This window comes from Ambystoma mexicanum, chromosome 6q, assembly GCF_040938575.1.
Source record: "Ambystoma mexicanum isolate Mex_15411 chromosome 6q, UKY_AmexF1_1, whole genome shotgun sequence".
NCBI lineage: Eukaryota > Metazoa > Chordata > Amphibia > Caudata > Ambystomatidae > Ambystoma > Ambystoma mexicanum.
Window position 1 is genome coordinate 614,310,096 of NC_090937.1, and position 16,594 is coordinate 614,326,689.

Consider the following 16,594-nt stretch of genomic DNA (forward strand, 5'->3'; position numbering starts at 1 on the left):
TGAACTCTCGGCCTCACTGTGAAGGCATAAAACAGCGTTTGGCATCTGAACTCAGCCTACAGACATTGGCACCAATAACATGAGTGAATCGCGCCCCTGCAAATGCAGGATGGAGTGCACACCCTATTAAAGATCAAGGTAAGCCCATAGGGGGACATCACAGCACACAGTAAAGAGAAGGGAAGGGCCCAGGGGAATCGGGTGAATTCAGGTCTGAGTGTACACCTTGTATTTGACAGGTATTCCTCCGGGTGAAACAGGGGAAGTGAAGACTCCGGGTCAAGGGAGGCTCGTCCATCGCTCCTGCAGAGACACAGGTGAGTGTGACAGTGTGAGCATGGCCTTATCTTCTGGTCTCAGTGCTGCTCGCCCCAAAGTCCATTCTCATCTTGATCATGTGACAGGAGGCTGTGTTTTTAGCTCCTTCTTTATATTTAATACCATTAAATGAATAAAACCTGGCACTTCTAGTGTTTTTCCATTACACCTCAACAGGAGCCTGTCTTGCTTCTCACGTTCATTGTATCTCCTCGAATAGATAACTAGGTTCTTGGCGGCCCTAACTCTTGACACTGAGCCAGACAAGCCTTCTCGTATCTTTGTTTGGCATCAGCTGTTTTCTCATACTGTGCCACACTTTCAGCCTTCTGTTCACAGGGTACTAGTTTGCTAAAACATGATGTGGAACATCCAGATTCTATACACACTTATATATACAATGGCGGCACCATCTGCAGTCTATTCACTACGTATAGCCAGCCTTCAAGAATACTTAGACTACTTACATTTCATCATCTGTACAGTTATAAAATGATTTTCATCTTCTTCAGTGCTCTTCTTCCGTGCAATCTTCATTCCGCACATGAAATGTCACTCAATGCTTTACTTCATCATCAGAATCTATAGGGTCCATATACTTTCTTCTTTGGCATCTCTTCTTGGTGCGTCATTTCTACTTCACGTGACGTCACCAGGCTCTTGCCTTACTATTTTACACCTCTTCTGGGATTTCTCCTAAGCGACCGTCAGCTCTTCTTGGATACATGATGAACGATTTTTTCAATGGATACTTCTTCTCAAAGGCTTTTCGTGTTATGGGCATCATTACTGGTATTGCTCTGGCCACAATTTCTGGTTCCCAACATATAGGTAAAATAGGGGCTGAACTACTGTTCACTCGGACTGCAGTAGATCCATCGTCCCACATACTTCTTGTGGTGTCTTGGATATAGGAACTTCATTCCCACAGGTGCATGGATACTGGCCTTCATGTAGTCTCTGATTTCTTCATTTGTCAGCTCTTTGGGTCCAAACCCTGACTCGACATCGATCATGATCTTCCTTCCTGTTGCTTTCTTTGCTGTCTTTTTGCACTGTGTGATTATTATTCTGACCACACAGAATCTGTGGAACCCATTCTCTCTCATCGTCCATCTTGATGTGCAACCTTGTCAGCATCGTTATGGCCTCTGTCAAAGTTCCATTCTCGTCATCGTGAGAAGGTGTGAATGAGTAACATGATTCTCCGATTCTGGCACAAACACCTCCATCCATCGCTGTGATCATATCCAAGACATATCTGTTCTGCAGAGTCATCAGTCTTATGTCTCTCAGCTCTTCCTTGATCGCGTTGAATCCCTTTATGGAAGTGTTGATCATCTACAGGAGCTCCCATCTGGTTATTTGTAACCATTTAGCATTCACCATCGTCTGGATTCCTGGCATGAAGATAGTCGTGAATATCGCCGAGGTCTGGCTGAACAATCTATTTTCATACGGAATGTCATTAAAGGCTTCTATCGATTTTGCTGAGAAGTAGTTTTCCCTCTTTGTTCGATTGAGAAATTCAAGTGATCGCCTCTTTCTCAGATGAGCATCTGCTTTCGGAAACTCTCCAACATTCAGGTCACTCTTTGGAATCACCAATACTGGAACATGGACAATTACTATGGAACACAGTCCTTCACAGTCTTTGGGTAGCTTCATGTATGCGCTGGATCCGCAGGCCCAAGAGTGATCCATTATCACTACTGTCCCATCCTTCATTCCTGGTACATCGAAAATTTGCCTGCACTTCTGATTTTCTCCAACTATTCTTGTGCCATTGTTTCTGAAGCACAGTTCTGCACTGGCTAGAGGCACTATCTGCAATGGGCCTCCTTGATCATCAACCCATGTCAATAGCTTTGCAAACTTCTGCCAGAGAGGTTTGCATCCCTTCTCCACACGATTTATAACTGTCTTGTAATGTCCTGTTACTGCCACTGTTCTGCATACAACTATGCCTTCCTCCCAACCATCTGGACAAAGTACTGTTCCCCAGATTTGCATCTGGTCTCTCTCCTTGCATCTTCGTATTTCTTCATCGTTCTTTCCTTGACATTTGAGCTTCTTGTTGATTTCCCATCTAATTCCTGCTCCCTTCATTCCAGGCTGTTCGTATCTTATCACATGATCTCTGGTGTGTGGTCTCTCTCTTGTCTTCAAATCCTGCACATAATCATCTTCTTCAGGAGCTGTCCATTCCTTCACCCATATCAAGGATGCTGTTTGACCCTGAAATTGACTTCTTACATGGCAGAGAGCAAGGTGAGTAAGGCAATGAGCTTTCTGGATATCTGTTTCTATAGCTATGAATATCTTGGAATTCCCCATAGCATAAGGTAGGAAAGCACAAACATAGCAGCTCTCCTCAGAGGTTCTTTTTCCCCACTTCTTTCATGTGTTGAAACCACATGTTATTTCCCAGGTGCGCGGTACTGTCTCGATAATTATTTAACTCATAATCAGTTTCCCTTGTGTCTCTATTGTGTCTCCCTTTTAAAAGGTGAGCTTGTGAATAATGCTCCTGCAGTATATCAAAAACAGTTCTTCCTACAGGGAGAAGCATAGGAACACTAGTTATGGAGATGTGCGACTTCACATATGTAACTGGTGTGGGAATAATCACAAATGGCCTAGGCCTGTCAATAATAGATAGCTCTTTAGGTGTCACTGGCGTTGGAAGAATTGCAGGGACCTCTATCTTTTTTTGAACCAACAAAACAGTGTGGACGAATACAATCAGAAAAACAATAAATGCTGAACATGCACATATTATGCACCAATACATTAATCCCCACCATGTTCGATTTTCCACACGTCGTTGAATTTGCTCATTTTCCAAAATTGTATCATCCTTTCCTCATTATGCCTGTATAAAGGAAAACACCTTTTTAATCAGGCAACCTCGTTAAATGCTCAGGTAGCTTCCGGATCTGCTCAATTATCTGCATAAGTAACCTCCTAATTTCAGGGCCATTTTTAGGCTCTTGTAGAAACACACGTATATTAATATTACGCCAAACAAGAGCAGGGTATACTCGAAGTATGTATACAAAGATAGCGATAAGTAGTCTATTTGCATCAGCGTTTGACATAATCATTTGACTTATCTATAAAGAAACTCAGTGAGAAAGGAATCTGGAAATTGCTCGCGCTTCCAATCGTCAAACTCAAATTCTAGGTCTGGCATATTTAGAACGTCAACATTTGCTAAAGTTCAATTCAAAAGATTTCTGTGGCTTGAGAACTTTTGCTGTTGCACTCTTGCTAAAATATCTATAAAGAGTGTCCGGGTTGAGCCACAGTCCAAATGCACACTTGCATTTATTTAATCAGCAACCTTAGCGTCCTTCTTCCTCGTCATGGATCGAGTCTGCATGTGCTGAACAACTACTTCGTGTCTCGCTTACGAATCAACGGGTGGGTGTTCGTCGGTCTCACCAGCATACGGTTTCACATTGCTTAAGTGTATCCAGTCACGCCTTTCTTGGACTTTTACTGCTGATGGAGTAACATTCTCAAATACATAAGGACCACTAAACCAGTGCTTGTGCCCCTTCCTTGTGAAGTTGCACACTAGAACTAAATCTCCTCCAGCAAACAATTTAGGTACAGGAAGTAATTCTTGCAGTCTGGTTTCTGAATGGTTTTCATCTGTGTCCTGAGACCGACCCCCCTTACGCTTGAGTTGATCTGAAATGACAGAGATACTAGCGGTCATACATGTCAAATAGGCACATAACTCATTTCCTAACAGTTCTACAGTCTTCTGTGCATCACTTCTGCTTCTCCATGGAGGAGATAATGGTGTTCTCATTCACCTCCCTGTCACTTGGGCAGCATTCATGTAACCCAGAATCAAGCCTTCTTAAGCTCCGCTTATAGCGCCTTGATGCCTAGGAGCTGCAGTGCGCTCTACAAATCTAAATAAATAAAAAAAGAAACTAGCTCATGGGGCGTGAGGTGGTGGTCCGACCTGGGCTGATTCCTTAACTCATACAACGCAAGGGGTAGGAGGTACAGCCATCCCTTCTTCAGTGTCAATTTCACTTTGGCAATTCTCTTTTTAAGAAGACTGTTGAGTCTCGCACATATCCTGTTCGCTTGTGGGTGACAAGCAGAAGAAAACACATGCGTTATGCCTAACAATAGACTAATCTGTTCAAATACTTCATTAACAAAATGGGGCCATTGTCAGATCTCAGCACCTTACATACTCCCCATCTGGGAAAGACTTCTCGGATTAAAAACATTGCTGAGTAAGTGGCATCAGGGTGTGTACATGGACCTGCTTCAATCCATCTCAAAAAGGGACACACCACCACTATCATATACCTATATCCACTACATACTTGCAGCATGTCAACATAGTCAACATGTAAATGCTGAAATGGACCATTCGGTTGAGGAATCACTCCTCTGATCGTTTGCAGTGTGTGCCCAGCGGTAAACTTTTGACATACGATGCAGTTTACTACATAAAATGCAATGTGTTTTAACAGGTTCCGTACGAGCCAGTCTTCTGCAATAGCTGCAGCAAGACTCTCGCTAGTTACGTGCGCAGGGTAGTGCAGCTGCTCAAGCGCTACCCTTAACAAGGCTACAGGCATCATCGGATTTCCAGTGCTGTCCTGTCACCACAATGCTTCAGAGGGGGACAAGGAACACCCCCTCTGTGTCCACAATTCCTTCTCTTCCTGCGGTGCTCCGCCTTGAACTTCCATCAACTGTGTTCTTGACAAATGATTAAACCCTTCATTTACAATCACAATCGGGACCACTTTTTCTTTTACATCTTGAGTATCAAAACTTGAAATATCTAGTGAATATGCAACCCTTTTAGCCTCTGCGTCTGCGGCTTTGTTTCCATGTGAAATAAAGTCAGTTCTCTTAGTATGTGATGCTCATTTCACTATTGCAATGGCTACTGGGAGTTGTAGTGCCTTGATAAGTCTGTCCAATAATGCTGCGTGTTACACTGGCGTGCCGTCCACTCGGAGGTAGCCCCTCCTCTTCCAATGTGCTAACCCTGCATGTACAGTTGACGTCACATAGGCGGAGTCACTGTACACAGTCACTTCCTGCCCTTCATGTTTTTCGAAGGCGATAATAAGCACCACCAATTCTGCAGCCTGTGCCGAAAAGTGAGATGGTAGTCTTGCACTTGCTACAACCTCAAATTCCCTGTTTGTTCTGTGTCTTTTCACAGCTGAACCAGAATACCTTTTCCCATCAGTTTGATCCATTTTTGAAGACCGATCAATGAAAAGAATCTCCCCTCCAGACAACACATTTTCTTTTACATGCAGGATGTCATCGTAATATTCCTTGTAGCTGGAGCAATCATGAACATGCTCTCCCTCTACCACTAGCTCAGCTATAAACATGGCAGGGTTCACTACTTTACATCTGACTATTTTGATAGCTGGATTCAATATAACAACCTTATACGCAGACGCTCTTTGAGATATCAATGTACCCTTAGGTTTTTCTAAAATTCAAAACAAAATGCATGCTCAACGAACATTGTCATGGAACACCCCATCACAATACTGGTAGACTGCTACCAGAGATTGTTCGCAAGGAAAGTGCTCTCTTATAACTGGGTCTAGAATCCCACTGTAATATGCATGGGGTTTTATACCCCAACGTAGTCCTCTGTGTAAGCACTACTGTCATGACTGTCCCATCCGTGTGTGAAAACAGAAAAACATCCTCCCAATAATTGGGAATTCTTAAGACTGGAGTGGTACAAATTGCTCTCTTGAACTCTTCAAACCCTTCCTCCATCTCCTCAGTCCATTCTCTTTTCTCCTTACTCACCTGTGCTTTCTTTAGAGCCTGCAAAAGGGGTCTTGTGTATGAACTGTAATCAAACACCCATGCTCTAACATAGTTACATAATCCCAAAATCTGCTGCATTTGCTTTATAGTGTGCGGTTTTGCGGTTTTCATAATCGCTTCAGCTCTCTCAGATGTAACCTTTTTACCTTCATGTGAAATCAACTGGCCTATGTAAAACACCTCTACCTGAAAATACTGGAACTTCTCTTTGTCTACTTTGTATCCCATATCTGCTATGATAGTCATTAACTGAATCAAGTCTTGTCTGTATTCATCTTCTGTTGTGCTACAAATCAGATGTCATTGACATATTGTATTACAACACTTTTCAAATCAATATTGCCAAGGTCCACCTGGAGGACCCTATTAAAAATCGATGGAGGCTCACAGTACCCTTGGGGCAGACAAGTGCTCTTCAGTTTGGTCTGGTGAAACGTGAATGATGTCAGATCTTGGGAGTCCTTATGCAACGGGATTGAGAAAAACAAGCTTTTCAGGTCAATCACCGTGAAATATCGTGTGTCTGCTGGGATACTACATAGTACCGTCACAGGATTCGGAACTAGAGGAAACTCTGCCTCTACAATCTAGTTAATTGGCCTCATGTCTTGTTTAAATCTCCACAACCCCCCTTTGATTTTTTCACATGGTACACAGTCATATTACAGGTTGACTCTGACATCACTAAGATGTTCCATCAGGGCTGATATAGTCTTAAAAATACCCTCATCTGCTTCTCGAGACATGGGGTACTGTCTTGCTCAAGGTACAATTGCTCCTGGTTTCAATTGCTCCTGGTTTCAGCTTAATCTTAACCTCTTCCACCCCCTTCAAAAGGCCTATATCATAGTGGCCTTTAGTCCATGAAGTACTAGGCACTTTTTCAAAGTCTTCATCAAAAAATGCTGGGCGCTCCCGCACCACCACCATTTGCTGTGGGATCTCTCTTTTCTCCATTTTACTACAGTACGTAATACTCATCTCGAATACTACTTCATCATCTGACGGATCATCTTTAAAAATATCCTTGTCAGTGATGTCAGTCAATCTACACCCCTCCCCAATGGCAATCACTGTTCGCCATGGCCTGCACTCATCATTGATGCCTTTGAGCATGGCCAATACTCCTCGCACTATGCCTGCCTGTAACTCTAGGAGAATAATCTGTCCCCCCTCTTTGTTCATAGGTATCTGTGGTCTGAACAAAAGCTCATCAGGTATTCTCATAATCTTTCCCACTAAGCCGGGTAGCCATGTCAACAGAATGCGCACCCCATAATGGAAAACTTCTGGCTCTAATGGCATTCCTCGCAGAGCCATTTGCCCTGGAATGCCAATATAAACTTGCCCACATTCATATAATGAATCATTGGAGTAGAACACAATATGCCTTCATCAGTGAAAGAAATCATCATATTTACCTTCATTAAAATACATCCCAGAATATTAACTGGTGTTTGCCGTGAAAATAACAGCAGAACAGACATGTCAAACTCTCGTATGGAGACTGGTAATTTATCAGTAAAAGGAACTCTGCTTGTAGCTCCGTAGAATCCTTGCGCATTCATGGCATTTCCCGACACTGGATATTTGCCCTCTCATATACATGAACAAGTAGCCCAAGTGTCTACTAAAAAAGAAAAAGATTTGCCTCCTATGGTCACATCAACCCTTGGTTCCGCTTGGGGGACTTGTGTCACCGATAGTACGGAACACATCAAGTTGCCCTGTGAGCTGTCCTATTGTGGATACATACTTATCCCCGTACCAGTAAAGGGACTTCCTCCCACCACAGTGACACCCCCTACTCTAGGTGTCAGTAGCTGCCCTGTGTTTGCATTCTGCTGCATCTGCATGGGTGCGTGCTGTGACTGCCCTTGTGGTGGATTCAATGGTGCTTGCTGTGGTTGCATTGCCTGTTGAATTTGATATGAAATGATAGGTTATTTATAATTAATATCCAGAGGTTTCTAAGCACGGACCCGGGGATCGAACCTGTGTTGCTTTGTGTCGTCTTGCTTCCAAGGCAAGCACATTGCCCCTGAGCTATCCTCCCGAGTGGCGCTTGATGCACTATCAGATCTTGGGCAAACCCATCCCTAACTTGTGAGCTATATGCTGGAGGATAAGCTGTCCCCCCTCTTGAGCACTGCCCATTCTGTATATACCCTTGGCTCCCACATGTTCGCGTGATGTGCCCCATCATTCCACATGTCCAACATACAAGAGGGAATCTTCTAATTTGCCCTCCTTGCACATTCTGATTATCATTCTGCAACCTGCCTTGCTTATTATGAAAGCCACCTTGGTTATTTTTAAAACCACCCCTTCCCTCTGTAGCCCATTCCTCTGCCTCATGGCATGAACCCATTCCCTCCTTGATCCATTTGTCATTGATTATTCACCTGCGGTGCAAGCCACTGCTTGCTGCATTCCCAATCCTTCTACAGATGTCGAAACCGCCCCTTCTATGGCATACTTTGACAATTTCTTCTGAACTAACTTGGCTTCCTCAAGTTTTCTAGAATCTTCCTTCTTATTTTTCTCTTGCAACAGCCGACAGTGATGCACTATAGTCAACTGTATTTCTGCCCATGGCTTTGCTTCCATTCCCACAAATTTCTTGAGTTGCCTCTGTACTGGCTCAGGCAATCCGTGACACAAAATGTGGTAAAATACTGCCACTGATTTTCCCCACGACCCTCGTGTTTCAAGGGTCAACGTTCCTGAATACTTTGAATGTAAGCAAGTGGATCTTCATTTTCTCCCATTTTACGTGCCATAATTGCACCCCTGTCTGACGTGTCACCATACTGTATCCTTAGCGCTTTCCAGACAGCTGCTCTACAATTGTTAAACGGCGCTCCATCGTGCGCTGTGTTCTGTGCCGTGCCATTTGAATATCCTGCTCTCGTCCAGATGTCATCAGCACTTTCCCCAAGAATGGCTGCTAGGAGACCCTTAATGACCCCTATAGCTAGAGTATTTCCAACTGTCATTTTCTCAAGTTCATAGATCCATTTCCCTGCCCCCGCCGTTAAGCTGGGGAGTTTACACCTTAATGTCCTTATCCATTTGTGGCCACAGAATATACTGTGGTCTAACCCCTCCTTTCTCCAACAAAGGGAACTGCGTAACCCGAAATCCACAATCAGCTCCCATCGTCTGCCTGTTCATAGTGGGGACAATGGTTCCTGATCGCCTTCTACCTGGCAAAGACCTCTACCTGTTCCCCCCTCTCGCTGTGCGATTGTCCTTTAGAATGTACTGAATACTCCATAGAATCTGGCATTCTAGTCTGAGACTGCTCTAGATCAGACCATTTTACTTACTTGTCTGTCTGCAAGGCTTCTTCTTTGTCTGAAGTGTCTAGTCCCCAACTAGTATGACCGTCCTCTCCTTCACCCCTGTCTAATTTTAGTCTGCTGCAAGACAAAGCCCTATGCTCAAAACCAAGCGAGCTTCCTTCTTCGCCTCGTGATTGGGCGACTATAGATCGATCTTCTTTTCCCATGCTTCCCGATCCATCACTTGCTCTTATAACCTGGTAGGCTTTATCGATTCTATCTACGATGCTTCCTATCTCAAAATTCTCATCTAGGTCTACCCTAGATGGCCCGACGTTGCTCCCTGTAGCGGGAGAAACTCCTCTATATCGCCCCATGATATTGCTGGACTCGATTCCATTAACTCTTTCTGGATGCGATCAATATCGCGTTCCCTCTGTCTCCTTTTTCGCTTCTTCACTTTGTCTAATTCTCTTCACTGTCTTGCTTCCCCTCTAATTCTTTCCTCTTACTGTCTCTTTTGATTCCCTTCTTTTGTTTGCTCTATGCATTTCTTCCCTTTGTCTTTGCATCCTTTTCTTCCTTCATTTCTGTTCTTCCTCCTCTTCTCTCTTTCTTGTCTATCTCGTTCTTCGATTGCTCTCTGTCTGTTGTCATACTTACTTTGCTCCTCTGCCCTTTCTTCCTTTCTCTGCTGCTCTTCCTGACATATCTGTTTGCAATGCTGTCGGCTCTTTATTTTCTGTTCATCTTCTCTTAATCTATCTCCTTGTTCCCTGTCTTTTCTATCCTGCTCGTCTTGATCTTCCCTTTGCCTAACTTCCTCGATATTTTTCCCATCGAACTTGAGCAATATCTGTCCCCCCATCCATTAGTTCTGTACGAGTGCTATCTCGTTAGCTTTATCCTTCTATCCTTTCCATCTCTTAATTTCTTGTTCTATTTCTGTTGAGACACTAGGTCGATCACTTTTCTCCTCCTTGTCCTGCAAGACCTTAAAGGTCTCTTCCTTTCTTCTAGCCTCGTCTAGACTATCGTCACTGCTATAAGCAGGCGGTTCATGTATCGAGTTACTATACCATGTTGCCTATTTTAATTCCCTCAATGGATACAATTCCGTGTTTTCTACATCAACGCTCTTCACTTCAAGTGAGGCAAGAGGAGCAGAAGGCTCAGCACCTTGCTCCTGACACTAATTGAGCATCCAATCCTCCCGCTCCTCCTGGTATATCTTCCAGATTTCTAAACTAGCTAACCTCTTTTCCAATTTCTTCCCCGTGTCCGCAGCGTGCATGTATGCGGTCATGTGTTGCAATACCGCTTTTGACAGAGATCCCCTTGCGGCCATGGCATGAACATTTTATCTGCTGTGCCTTTTACCCATTCTGCGCTATACTGTTTAAGCTCAGGTGCGTGTTTTGGCAGTGTTTTGCACAGGTGCATCAGTGGAGTGATATCTCCCAACGTGACAATTCTCAATTGACTGTCAATACTTACCGCCGTCTTGCACAATTATGTTTCAGGAAAAACAACAAATATGAGCATGCTTCAACACTTGCTGCTCAAAACCTCTACTTCTCAATTATCTCAATCTACTTTTTTTGGTCGGTGCCGACAATAATTGAAACAATAAGTAAACCTTTTGTCTCTAGCTCAACTTTACAGAACTTATCTCTGTCGCTTTTCGACACCTCTTTTCAATTACAAAATACACAGACAGACAGACTAGTCGCTCTTCACAAAACGCCATGGTTCTCCCTTTATCTCTAGCCCCTAAAATACTCTGCTTGGAGTTTGAGTCATTCCCTCTCATAGACCTGTCTATGTGCCGCCTAATTTACCCACTTGGGTTTTGAAATGACTCCTTCTAAAGCTCCTTGAGCTAGGACACTGGGCTCTACAAACATTCCTCGTTCAGACACTTCTCATTATACACTAGACACTTCATTTATACTAGATAACCCCCTGTTACTCTTCTATATTACCACAGCCCCATCCCTTTTTGTGTTTGCCAATCCCCTTAATCTACTCAACTCGCTCTTCAGCTTGAGACCTGTCGGTATCGTCCACCGTCCATCCGCTCAGTACCTGTGGAAACCAGGAGGGATTTCGTCAAAGAGGGACCATCCCACCTCTATCAGTCTTCTTGCAAGTTTTCTATATCGGCCGCTCTCCACAGGAAACTTCATAATCTTTTGGCTAAGTGGCAGAGGTTGTCCGATCATCTGAAAAGCTAGAGACCTACTAGGTCGATGGACCTTGAACCATCCTCTGCTACCACGTGAACCTGTAGGCCCTTTAAGACCAGGTAGCGATCTCTGGGATGGATGGGATACAAATTTTACTATGACACCAAAAACAAAACTGACTCAGGAAGTTGGCAAAACCTAGCTGTTTTACTATCAATTGTCTTAAACAGGGAGTACAACGGGCATCAGCGGACGCCGCACAAGCATTCGCTCTAAAAAACACAAGCATTCGCTCTAAAAAACACAGACTTTATACTGAAAACTCGTCATAAGTGACATCATACTACATGGCAAAGTGAGAAAACCTACTACAGGTCGGGGTTGACTCATGGGGAACATCTACATATACTTTCTGTGACGGATAGGATCGGGATTGGGTCTCTAAGGTCAGGTGGACAATTATGCACACCCATAGTGCAAGTCGTCTTCGCTGTCGTAGAATACACGTTTCATTGGCTCTCAAACTATAGGGCTTCTTGCTACGTGGCCCTCTACAATTGGTTGGCACGCTTGCACCCTTGGAATATTCCACTCGCTAGCAGCACACAAGCTTGTACCCCAGGTGCTGGAGGGTTGGCCTGATCATGCCTCGCCACCTAATTAGCCCACCATCCATCATTACTCCTACTGTCTGCCATTGAATTAGTCCTTTGAAATCGGCCTTGCAAGTTTCACTGCACCTGAGAATAGAAGGGAGTGTGAGCATGGCCTTATCTTCTGGACTTGGTGCAGCTTGCCCTAAAGTCTATTCTTATCTTGATCATGTGACAGGAGACCGTGTTTTGAGCTCCTTCTTCGTATTCAATACCATTAATGAATAAAACCTAGCACTTCTAGTGTTTTTCCATTACACCTCAACAGGAGCCTGTTTTGCTTATCACATTCATTGTGTCTGCTCGGATAGATAACCAGGTTCTTGGCGGCCCTAACTCTTGACACTGGGCCAGACAAGCCTTCTCGAATCTTCGTTTGGCATCAGCTGTTTTCTCGTACTGCGCCACACTTTCAGCCTTCTGTTCACAGGGTCCTAGTTTGCTAAAACACGACGTGGAATATCCAAATTCTATACAAACTTATATATACAATGGCGGCACCACCTGCAGTCTATTCACTACGTATAGCCAGCCTTCACGATTACTCAGACTACTTACGTTTCAGCACCTGTACAGTTATAAAGCGATTTGTATTTTCTTCAGTGCTCTTCCATGCAATCTTCATTCGGCACATGAAATGTCACTCAATGCTTTACTTCATCATGAGAATCCACATACTTGCTTTTTCGGCATCTCTTCTTGGTCCGTCATTTCTACTTCACATGACGTCACCAGGCTCTTGCCTCACAATTTCACACCGCTTCTTGGATTTCTCCTAAGAGACCATCAGCTCTTTGTGGATACATGACGAACGGTTTTCTCAATGGATACTTCTTCTGTTAAGATGGATTTCTGAACTCTGACCTGGTGGGCAGAGGTTCAGAAGGCCAGCCTAGTTTCTTGGAACAAGGTAAGCTTCTGGACAAGCCAGACCAATCAAGGTAGCGGGGTGAGGGTGACTGAAAGCCCACAATGAGCACACACAGTAAAGGACACTACAAATCACTCCCAGTCAGGTGTATATACATATAAAAATATAAGTACATTTATTCAAGGCCTTTGAGTTTCAACACACAGTAATTATCAACAGTAATACCAATACAGCACTACTATAACACATATATCCAATACTAATTGGCCTAACGGGTTAATGCACAAAATGGATCCACAACCTAAAAGGAAAGGGAGCAAGCAGTGCAAACAAACTGTAGACAGTTCTGCATCAATCAGTTCCTAACTGAGAGGCAGTCCAGTCCCTACAAAGAGTAGAGCCTAGTTCTCAAATGTACTTTCAAATGCTGGTGCACGTGATAGTGCAGAAGGGCGAAAACGGGGTCTCTTGTAGGGTCTGTAGCAGCTCAGGAAGGTGGGTGAGGTGATGCAGAATAAGTTCCCACTATTTGTGGAGGGTCTCCCTAAGAGGGCAGAACAGGTTGCAGGAGTTGGGAATGGGACGGTAGCTCGGTCTACCTGTGGAAAGGTGAGTGGCCCTCAGTGAACACTTGTGCATAAAAATGGATAGATGCGCTAGGGGCCACTGGTAAGGGTTGCAAGTACTCACCGACCCCTGGTGCACTCCGGACCAAACTTCAGCAGTCGAGTCCTCTTCGGTTGCAGGTTCAAATACGGCAATTGTGCGGCTCTGTGGTGAAGATACAGCGATGATTCCCTGGTGGGACAGTGCCAATTTCACCACTCCTGGTGGCTAGATCAGGCCAGTTTCACTGTAGCAGGCTTCAGGGCACAGAGGGGCACCGCAGCAAGGCACCTGCGAAGTTCGTCACCATGGCTGGGTGACACAGTAACCACGTATACTCTGGTTCAGGCACTCTCTCTTTATTCCAGACCTAGGATTGCCAAGTGTACGTAATTCGGTGTGAGAGTGTCGTGATCACAGAGCTTGCCATGTACCAAGTGTAAAGGGTCTCCTCGAAACGGTGGCGGTTTCAGAGCAAAGGTTCTGCACAAGCTGGTTAGCCCACTGGTTGGCCCAGGGATACTTCCGAAGAGGCTTACTTGCAGGTTTGGATGAAGGTGCTGTGAATAGTTGGTCCCACTCTTCAAATGGGTTGAAGCGCCTTTGCAGACCTTCTGGTTCGATCAGAGGGGTCCAGTGGGACAACAGCGGGCTCAGGGTGCCAAACCTTCCAGCATGTCACCAGCGGTTCCTCGACTCAGCTTCTAAGTTTCAGGATACTTGGATCCTATCCTAGGTTCAGTGAGAACTCAAGAGATTGACATGGTAATGGTGTTTGGAGCCTTCTCTTATCCAGAATCTCCTTCAGGCCAAATGAAGAGGACCCAATGGGAGATCTGCTCACATACAGGCACACCAGATGTGGACCAATCATAGACCAAGGTGGTCCCAGTTATTCCCAGCACACCAGACTCTCTGGCACCCAGGATGTGTATTGGAACTAGACAGTCCAGCCTACATCCTGGAGGCACACCACAAGGCATGCAGAAGCCCACGAGAGCTTGGCGTTTCGCAGAGAATGCATGCCCAAATAAGGACTGACCCAGATCTGCTCGACCTGGAGAAGGCAAAGGGGCAAGATGGCCAAAGGACAGGACAAAGAACCTCGTTGCATGGCCATTTTGTTGCCAGGCTTCCTTCCTGTGCCAACCGCAGTAAACACAGTTTGCAGGGCAAGAAAGGGTTAAAAATAAGCTAAAGGATAAGCTGCCACCAGCCCTGTCCAAGGCACATATGCACTTCTCCTAAAAAAATCATTTGAGGGAATCTAGGGCCTTTGGAAATGAAAGGAAGACCCAAGCGCACTTGACTGTAAGGTACATTATTCACTTGTAACATGTTGCAGAAAAAGTTGCAACATTGGAAAGTACTAAGGGAAACAAAGTCTCCCAGTACGGACTGTCTTTAAGGGCATGTGAGTTTCCCCCAGAATAAAGTGAGCGAAAGCTCAGTGGAGTTTAGCTGAAGGCTGTGCTTCACTGGCAAAAGTCAGACTATGGTGTTTAAACAGCAGCAAAAAGTTGGGGGGTACACAACTGGAGGGAAAATCACACATAAATGGAAATCTTTTCTAACACTCGCCCCTCCCAGACCAAGGACAGGGGGAATTAATCCACCCCTGGATAAGTCTCATGTTCAGGTCGGTAAAACATGCTGGACAACCCATCAGCATTGCTATGTTGGACACCTAGCCTATGCTCAATAGTGAAGTCAAACCCTTGTAGGCTTATGGACCACCTGAGCAACTTTGGATTCTCTCCCTTCATGTTCATTAGCCACTTTAAGGGCTTATGGTCAGTTTGCACAGTGAAGTGGGTCCCATAAAGGTAGGGCCTCCACTTCCTCAGGGCCCACACAACAGAGAAACATTCTTTCTCTACTGTGGATCACCTGAGCTCTCTGTCCTTAAGCTGTTGACTAATGAATCCAATAGTGTGTTCCTTATGCTTCTCATCTACTTGTGATAGTACAGCTCCTTTCCCAGTGTCAGAGGCATCTGTCCGCACAATAAAAGGTCTTTGGTAATCAGGGGCCCCGAGAACAGGGGCCTGGCACAGGGAGTCTTTTGAGCCATTGAAGGTCGTCCCACAATCCTCAGACCAAGAGACCTTCTCGGGTTTCTTTGGAGTTGTGAAAGCAGTCAGAGGGGCAGCTATGGTGCCATAGTCTGTCATGAAATTTCTGTAGTACCATGTGAGTCCTAAAAAGGCTCTCACCTGGGTTTGTGTAGAGGGGGTAGGCCAGTCTTGTACTGCTTGTACTTTACTGGGTAGAGGCTGTATCCTCCCTCTACTTACTTCATGCCCAAGGTAGACCACTGACCCTTGTCCAACCTGGCACTTACCGGCCTGTATGGTCAAGTGGGCCTTCTGAAGAGCCTGCAACACAATTCTAAGGTGTTTCACATGATCTTGCCAGGTGGCACAGAAAACTGCTATATCATCCAGATATGCTAGACAGAATTCGTCCAAACCATTAAGGACATGATTCACAAGCCTCTGAAAATTGGCAGGTGCATTCTTCAACCCAAAGGCATAACCCTGAACTGGTAAAGACCCTTCGGAGTTGAGACTGCGGTCTTCTCCTTGTCATGTTCTGCAAGGGCTATTTGCCTGCAGTGGGGTCAAATGTGCAGAGGTATTTGGAGGCACCCAAAGTATCCACCAGCTCATCTGTTCTAGGCAAGGGGTGTGCATCTGTCTTGATTACAGCATTCAGAGCCCTGTTATCCACACAGAACCAAAAATCAGAGGAACCTGCTTTTGGAACCAAAACCACAGGGCTGGACCAAGGACTACTGGAGGGTTCAATCACCCCAAG